Genomic DNA, 9,898 nt, shown 5'->3' on the forward strand with positions numbered 1-9,898 from the left:
TTTTTTGGCGGTACGCGGGCCTCTCACTGTTGTGGCCTCTCCCGTTGCGGAGCACAGGCTCCGGATGCGCAGGCCCAGCGGCCACGGCTCACGGGCCCAGCCGCTCCATGGCACGTGGGATCTCCCCAGACCGGGGCACGAACCCGTGTCCCCTGCATCGGCAGGCGGACTCTCAACCACTGCGCCACCAGGGAAGCCCTCCTAGTCTAATTTTATTTTTAACTTTGTTTTTTTTTGTTGTTTTTGTTTTTGTTTTTTGCTGCCCCCAGTGGTTTGCAGGATCTTGGTTCACGAGCCTGGGGTCAGGCCGAAGCTCCTGCAGTGGGAGCTCTGAGACCAGACCACTGGACTAACAGAGAACCTCAGACCCCAGGGAATATTCATCTGAGTGAGGGCTCATGGAGTTCTTCATCTAGCACCAAGACGCAGCTCTACCCAATAGCCTACAGACCCCAGAGTTGGAAGCCTCAGGCCAAACAACCAGTAAGACAAGAACACAATCCCATCATTAAAAAAAAAAAAGTCACAGATGAAGGAGCAAGGTAAAAACCTACAAGACCAAATAAATGAAGAGGAAATAGGCAATCTACCTGAAAAAGAATTCAGAGTAATGATAGTAAAGATGGTCCAGAATCTTGGAAATAGAATGGAGGCACGGATTGAGAAAATACAAGAAATGTTTAACAAAGAACTAGAAGAACTAAAGAACAAACAAACAGACATGAACAACACAACAACTGAAATGAAAAATACACTAGAAGGGATCAGTAACAGAATACCTGAGGCAGAAGAACGAATAAGTGAGATGGAAGACAAAATGGTGGAAATAACTGCTGAGGAGCAGAATAAAGAAAAAAAGAATGAAAAGAATTGAAGACAATCTCAGAGACCTCTGGGACAACACTAAATACACCAACATTCGAATTATAGGGGTCCCAGAAGAAGAAGAGAAAAAGAAATGGTCTGAGAAAATATTTGAAGAGATTATAGTTGAAAACTTCCCTAAGGGGAAGGAAATACTCACCCAAGTCCAGGAAGCACAGAGAGTCCCATACAGGATAAACCCTAGGAAAAACACACCAAGACACATATTAATCAAACTAACAAAAATTAAATTCAAAGAAAACATATTAAAAGCAGCAAGGGAAAAACAAAAAAATAACATACAAAGGAACCCCCATAAGGTTATCAGCTGAATTTTCAGCGGAACCTCTGCAAGCCAGAAGGAACTGGCAGGATATACATAAAGTGATGAATGAGGAAAACCTACAACCAAGATTACTCTATCCAGAAAGGATCTCATTCAGATTTGATGAGGAAGTCAAAAGCTTTAGAGACAAGCAAAAGCTAAGAGAATTCAGCACTACCAAACCAGCTTTACAACAAATGCTAAAGAAACTTCTCTAGGCGGGAAACACAAGAGAAGAAAAAGACCCACAAAAACAAACCCAAAACAATTAGGAAAGTGGTAATAGGAACATGCATATAAATAATAACCTTGAATGTAATTGGATTAAATGCCCCAACCAAAAGAAACAGACTGGCTGAATGAATAAAAAAACAAGACCCATATATATGCTGTCTACAGGAGACCCACTTCAGACCTAGGGACACATACAGACTGAAAGTGAAGGGATGGAAAAAGATATTCCATGGAAATGGAAATGGAAATCAAAGGAAAGGTGGAGTAACAATACTCGTATCAGATAAAATAGACTTTAAAGACTATTACAAGAGACGAGGAGGGACACTACATAATGATCAAAGGATCAATCCAAGAAGAAGATATAACAATTATAAATGTTTATGCACCCAACATAGGAGCACCTCAATACATAAGGCAAATGCTAACAACCATGAAAGGAGAAATCGACAGTAACACAATAATAGGAGGGGACTTTAACACCCCACTTACACCAATAGACACATCACACAAACAGAAAATAAATAAGGAAACACAAGCTATAAATGATATAATAGACCAGATAGATCTAAATGATACTTATAGAACATTCCACCCAAAAGTGGTAGGATACAATTTCTTCTCAAGTGCACATGGAACATTCTCCAGGATAGATCACATCTTGGGTCACAAATCAAGCCTCAGAATATTTAAGAAAACTAAAATCATATCAAGCATCTTTTCTGACCGCAACGCTATGAGATTGGAAATCAATTACAGTAAAAAAAACTGTAAAAAACACAAATACATGGAGGCTAAACAGTGCACTACCTAATAACCAAGAGATCATAGAAGAAATCAGAGAAGAAATTTTAAAATACATAGAGACAAAAGACAATGAAAACATGACAACCCAAAACCTACGGGATGCAGCAAAAGCAGTTCTAAGAGGGAAGTTTAGAGCAATACAATCTCACCTCAAGAAACAAGAAAAATCTCAAATAAACAATCTAACCCTACACTTAAAACAACCAGAGAAAGAAAAACAAAGAAAACCCAAAGTCAGTAAAAGGAAAGAAGTCATAAAGATCAGGGCAGAAATAAATGAGATAGAAATTAAGAAAACAATAGCAAAGATGAATTAAACTAAGAGCTGGTTCTTTGAGAAGATAAACAAAATTGATAAATTCTTAGCCACACTCATAAAAAAAAAAAAGGAGAGGACACAAATCAATAAAATTAGAAATGAAAAAGGAGAAATCACAACTGGCATTGCAGAAATACAAAAGGTTATACGAGACTACTACAAAAAACTATATGCCAAAAAAATGGACAACCATGAAAAAATGGACAAACTCTTGGAAAGATACAATTTTCCAATACTGAACCAGGAAGAATTAGAAAATATAAACAGACCTATCACAAGTAATGAAATTGAAACTGTAATTAAAAATCTTCCAACAAACAAAAGTCTAGGACCACATGGCTTCACAGGTGAATTCTATCAAACCTTTAGAGAATACCTAACACCGATTCTTCTCAAACTCTTCCAAAAACTTGCAGAGGGAGAAACACTCCCAAATTCATTCTATGAAGCCACCATCACCCTGATACCAAAACCAGAAAAAGATATCGCAAAAAAAGAAAATTACAGACCAATATCACTGATGAACATAGATGCAAAAATCCTCAACAAAATACTAGCAAACAGAATCCAACAGCACATTAAAAGGATCATACACCATGATCAAGTGGGATTTATCCCAGGGATGCAAGGATTCTTCAATATACACAAATCAATCAATGTGTACACCATATTAAGAAATTAAGGAATAAAACCATATGATCATCTCAATAGATGCAGAAAAAGCTTTTGACAAAATTCAACACCGAGTTATGATAAAAACTCTCCAGAAAATGGGCATAGAGGGAACCTACCTCAACATAATAAAGGCTATATATGACAAGCCCACAGCAAGCATCATACTCAATGAAAAACTGAAAGCATATCCACTAAGATCAGGAACAAGACAAGACAAGGATGTCCACTCTCACCACTCTTATTCAACATAGTTTTGTAAGTCCTAGCCACAGCAATAAGACAAGAAAAAGAAATAAAAGGAATACAAATTGGCAAAGAAGTAAAACTGTCTCTGTTTACCAATGACATGATACCATACATAGAAAATCCTAAAGATGCCACCAGAAAACTACTAGAACTAATCAATGAATTTGGTAAGGTTGCAGGATACAAAATTAATGCACAGATCTCTGGCATTCCAATACACCAACAATGAAAAATCAGAAAGAGAAATTAAAGAAACACTCCCATTTACCATTGCAACAAAAAGAATAAACTACCTAGGAATAAACCTGCATAAGAAGGCAAAAGACTTGTACTCAGAAAACTATAAAACACTGATGAAAGAAATCAAAGATGACATAAACAGATGGAGAAATATACCATGTTCCTGGATTGGAAGAATCAATATTGTGAAAATGACTATACTACCCAAACCAATCTACAGATTCAATGCAATCTCTATCAAACTACCAATGCCATTCTTCACAGAATTAGAACAAAAAATTTTACAATTCGTATGAAAACACAAAACACCCCGAAGAGCCAAAGCAATCTTGAGAAAGAAAAACGGTGTTGGAGCAATCAGGCTCCCCAGCTTCAAACTATAGCACAACGCTACAGTAATCAAGACAGTATGGTACTAGCACAGAAACAGAAGTATAGATCAATGGTACAAGACAGAATGCCCAGAGATAAACCCTCGCACATATGGGCACCTAATTTACGACAAAGGAGGCAAGAACATAGAATGGAGAAAAGACAGCCTCTTCAATAAGTGGTGCTGGGAAAACTGGACAGCTACATGTAAAAGAATGAAATTAGAACACTACCTAACACCATACACAAAAATAAACTCAAAATGGATTAGAGACTTAAATGAAGCCCAGACACTATAAAACTCTCAGAGGAAAACATAGGAAAAACACTCTTACATAAACCACAGCAAGATCTTTTTTGACCCACCTCCTAGAGTAATGGAAATAAAAACAAAAATAAACAAATGAGACTTAATTCAACTTAAAAGCTTGTGCACAGAAAAGGAAACCATAAACAAGACAAAAAGATAACCCTCAGAATGAGAGTAAATATCTGCAAATGAAACAACAGACAAAGGATTAATCTCCAAAATATACAAACAGCTCATGGAGCTCAATATCAAAAAAACAAACAAGCCAGTTTAAAAATGGGCAGAAGACCTAAATAGACATTTCACCAAGGAAGACATACAGATGGCCAAGAGGCACATGAAAAGATGCTCAACATCACTAATGATTAGAGAAATGCAAAGCAAAACTATAATGAGGTATCATCTCACACCAGTTAGAATAGGCATCATCAGAAAATCTACATACAACAAATGCTGGAGAGGGTGTGGAGAAAAAGGAACACTCTTGCACTGTTGGTGGGAATGTAAATTGATACAGCCACTATGGAGAACAGTATGGAGGTTCCTTAAAAAGCTAAAAATAGAACTACCATATGACCAAGCAATCCTGCTCCTGGGCATGTACCATGAGAAAACCATAACTCAAAAAAAGACATGTACCACAATGTTCACTGCAGCACTACTTACAATAGCCAGGACATGGACCCAACCTAAATGTCCATCGACAGATGAATGAATAAAGAAGATGTGGCACATATATACAATGGAATATTACTCATCCATAAAAAGAAACGAAACTGAGTTATTTGTAGTGAGTTGGATGGCCCTAGAGTCTGTCATACAGAGTGAAATAAGTCAGAAAGAGAAAAACAAATACCGTATGCTAACACATATATATGGAATCTAAAAAAAGAAAAAAAAATGGTACTGATGAACCTAGCTGCAGGGTTGGAATAAAGAGGTAGACATAGAAAATGGACTTGAGGACATGGGGTGGGAGGGCAAAGCTGGGGCGAAGTGAGAATAGCATCAACATATATACACTACCGAATGTAAAATAGGTGGCTGGTGGGAAGCAGCCGCATAGCACAGGGAGATCAGGTCGGTGCTCTGCTATGACCTAGAGGGGTGGGATAGGGAGGATGGGAGGGAGGCTCAAGAGGGAGGGGATATGGGGACATGTGTACACATATGGTTGATTTGCTTTGTTGTTCAACAGAAACTAACGCAGTATCGTGAAGCAATTATACTCCAATAAAGATCTATTAACAAAAAAAAGAATATTGAAATGAATGTGCAAATGGACTCAGCTGGCTTCTCCATGGTGTGGAGAGAGATCCCTCCCCCCACACTGGACAGAATTAATTTGCATATAGAGAAAAATTATTTTGCACTGCTACAGTTATCTACAACTTTGGGTTGTAAAATGACTCAAAAACAATGAAAGGCTGGAATCAGATAACCTGGGAGGAGATGGTCTAAACCAGACTTTCAAAGCCTCGGCATTATTGACATTTTGGATGCCAACTAACAATTGTCACTTTCTGTCCGGTTCTCACTAGCCACTGCAGTTGCTGACCTTCCACACACCCTGAAAGGAGTTCAGGGTGGAGATCAGGAATGAGGTCCTCTGTGCTCTGGGAAAAACTGGCAGAACAGGCCTTCAGATATTCAGATATTTTCAGGAAACAATTTTATGAGCCCAATTTCTTGCATCTTCTCACATCTAGGAAAGCACTGAAGTCATTAATGGAGACATCTGCTCCTTGTGACTGCCTGCAACCTTCTGCCAAAATGTGAGCTCGATTGTATGTACCCCCTTCACCAAAATCACATGTATACCATCCATGTATACTCCTCCCTACCTCTTCAGAGCAGTTCCTCAGAGCCATCTGAGAAGCTGTCTCCCAGGCTATAGTTCTCATTTTGACCCAAATAAAACTTAACTCACAAAAATAAAAAATAAAAAATAAATAAATAAATAAATAAATAAAAAAATATATATATATATATAAGGGGTAAGGTAAGGAGTTGATATTTTCTTACAGAAAGAATTTAATAAATTCTTCTAAAGACTTTGAGGGGTAAGATGAAATGCCATTACATATGGCATAATCCTGCCTGTGAGCTGTTTATCTTTTTAATTTGGTGTTATACCCAAGGAAAAAGTCTATTTTTTGGCCTTTTTCAATACCTTTTCCTTTCTCTATTGGCAAGTCTTCTTGACTCAGAACAGGGGCAGTAGACCAAGGACAGGAGCAGAGATGGAACAAAGCAAGTATGACAAAGACCTTCTCTGAAAGCTTAAAAAGTCATAGTCCCAGCTGAAAACAGACAGCTCCCCACAGCCAGGTAATAAAGGACTACTTGCAAAGGTTTGTACAGGGTGGAGGGAAATCAGAACAAATGGTGCAGTACCTCCAGGGATGGTAAAAGCAGACAGCCTCAGTCCTAAGGGGCAAAGTGAGGGATCAGAGAAGACAGTGTATGCCCCATTTCTGCCCGACAGGAGCTGTGGTGGAGACAAGCAGCCAGCCCACTATGACTGAGCAAGGGTTCTCCCAAGCCAAAGCCTCACTCACTCTCCCTTCTCCTAAGCCCCTACTCATGCTCTGGAGGCCAGAGAGCAAAGGAGCCCATAGAAGCAGTCCACACAAGTCACCTGCCTAGAGTGCAGACAGAGATGGAGAAGGGAGAGTGTATCTGGTGCACTGAACAGGAGAAAAACAATACAAGGTGTATCAAATGTTGTGTGGCAACATAGGGACCCTAGTGAAATTAAGCACACTGCTGGAATTACACACCAGGAAGAAATCGCTTCAGATTGGAGTAATCAGGGAATATTTCAAAAACGAGGCAGTACTCTAGAGACAGAAAATAGAATGGTGGCTGCCAGTGGTTGGGGGAGGGGAAAGAAGGGTTTAATGGGTACAGTTTCAATTGCAAAAGATGAAAAGAGTTTTGAAAATAGGTTGAACAACAACATAGATGTAGTTACCACCATTAACTGTGTTTTAACACTCAAAAATAGGTAAATGGTAAATTTTATGTATATTTTACCACAATCTTAAAAAATTTTAAAGGAGGCAGTACTTCTTAGTTGGATTTCATTACTAGAGCAAAAACTTTGCTAAGTAGAAATGGAAGTATGAGGGGGAGATGGAATAAAGAGCAATTCAAATGCAAGACTTTCTGTTCAGAGCTGAAGGGGAAAAAAAAGAACTCCTGAGTACCAATTTTAATTAAATTTTTAAAAATTTTTTTAAAAAAATTAATGGGGCAGAGGGCAGAGTTTTATGCAATACAAGCAAGTTTTTTTATATTAGTACAGAAAGCAAAAATACCAGCTATAAAAACTTTCCAGAAACTGGGCATGGAGGGAACCTACCTCAAGATAATAAAGGCCAAATATGACAAACCCACAGCTAACATCATACTCAACAGTGAAAAGCTGAAAGCATTTCCTCTCAGATCAGGAAAAAGACAAGGATGTCCACTCTCACCACTTTTATTTAACATAGTTTTAGAAGTCCTAGCCACAAAAATCAGAAAAGAAAAAGAAATAAAAGGTATCCAAGTTGGAAAAGAAGAAATAAAACTGTCACTGTTTGTAGATGACATGATACTATACACAGAAAATCCTAAGGACGCTACCAGGAAACTACTAGAGCTCAAAAAACTAATGCTCAGTATAGCTGTATAAAGTAACCAAAGTCAGACCGATAGTGGTATAGAGAGCTGTGAATCAGACACAGATTTGTCTGGTAACAGTGCCCATTCTCCAAACACTCTTCTATATCGTTTAATTCCCAATACCCAATTCTGTATTTCACCCATTAAACTACTTGAAAAAAATCAATTTATATTATTATACTTCAAAAGTAATTAAAAGTCTGAATACTTAGCTGTCCTGCCAAAATACCGAGCAACTGTCCGTGACACAGTATATATTGAAAATGCTATTCTACAGTGTTAAATATAAGTTGAAAGCTGTTCATACCTGTTGGATTATAGCTCAGAGAATCAAACCAACTAAACTAGCTCTTTCTTAGAAAAGAAATAGAAAACAGTACCCCATTATATGGATAATTTAAAGCAGTATATGATAGTCATTGAAGGATAGGTGGGTAATTCAGGCAATTCAGGCTGGTTTATAAAAATATTTTCTCTAAACTTAAAAAATAAAAGTTCAGAAAGAAAGTTACCAAACCAATTTTTTTAAAGTATGTATTGTATCATTTTTCAATTTGTATTGGAGTATTGTGCGTAGACTAAAATTTAAACATGTCTGATATCTCATATGTTGACTAAGGCCAAAGTAACATTTCACTGTGGTCTATCCACACAGTTTTTCAGCCTTGGTGTATGGACTCAATTCATTTTTATGGGGGACTTTCCTGGGAGTTATAGAATGATTAGCAGCATCCCTGGCCCCTAGATGCTAAGTAGCACCCTTTTTCAGTTGTTACAACCAAAAATGTCTGCAGACTTTGATAAATGTCCTGGGGTTGGGTGCGGGGAGGGACTCATAATTGCTCCCAGGTGAGAATCATCGATGTTTGGGAATGAGGTACATAATCTGGCTCCTGCCCATGAATGCTGCTCTGCTTCTTGTTCAATCCTTTCTAATCCCACAGATATTTCTGTCCTTCATATATACCATATGTCGGCCCCTGAGGACAAGGACCTAGTCTCAGCATTTCATATACTTTAACCATTCCAAACTTCACCCAATAAGACAACCCTACACTGTAGGCTCGATTTCTACATTCATTTTACATATGGAGAACATGAGGCACAAAGAAATTGAGTAATTTGCTCAAGATCACACAACTGATTTTTCTGACCTGCAGCAAAATTCAGCAATGGGTTGTATTCCAAAGATCAGAATGAAATATAGCATAGTCAACAGAATCTGACAAACTTGAGTTCAAAAATCCAAACTTATTATGTGACTTTGGATTTAACCACTCCATCTCTTAGTTTCTTTATATGTAAAAAACAGTAAAGGACACAAGTAAGCAGGTAAGAATAAAGTGCTAAGCAGTTAGTTGCCATAGAGAGGTGGTGTAGCCGAATGGTTAGGGACGGTCTTTAGCACCTAAGTTCAAATCATAGTCCCATCAGTCACTAGCTGTGTGACCTTGGTTTAAATCACTCAACCTCTGTGGGTTCCAGTTCTCCATTTGGAAAATGGGATAGTAATGGAACAAGGTTGTAGCACCATTAAGGAAATTAGCATATGCAAAGCACACCAAACAGTGCCTGGCACATAGTAAGTGCATGTAAGTGCTTTCTGTAATTGTTACTGCTAAACCTGAAATTCTTCCCGATTCTTAAAGTTCCTTTTAAAAATAATCTACTAAGGAATTGCAGAAGAACCCGTGGCTGGTCTAGGTTTTTTTCACTGGTCTCTAAGGCACTTATGGGGGAATGGATCTGAGACTGCAGCACTAAGTTTAGGAAGGTACTTGGAACCAGGAAAAGCCTATCATAGCCTGGAAAGTCTATCATAGATGAGGGCATT

This window comes from Lipotes vexillifer, unplaced genomic scaffold (assembly GCF_000442215.2).
Source record: "Lipotes vexillifer unplaced genomic scaffold, Lipotes_vexillifer_v1.1 scaffold1824, whole genome shotgun sequence".
In the NCBI taxonomy this organism is placed as follows: domain Eukaryota; kingdom Metazoa; phylum Chordata; class Mammalia; order Artiodactyla; family Lipotidae; genus Lipotes; species Lipotes vexillifer.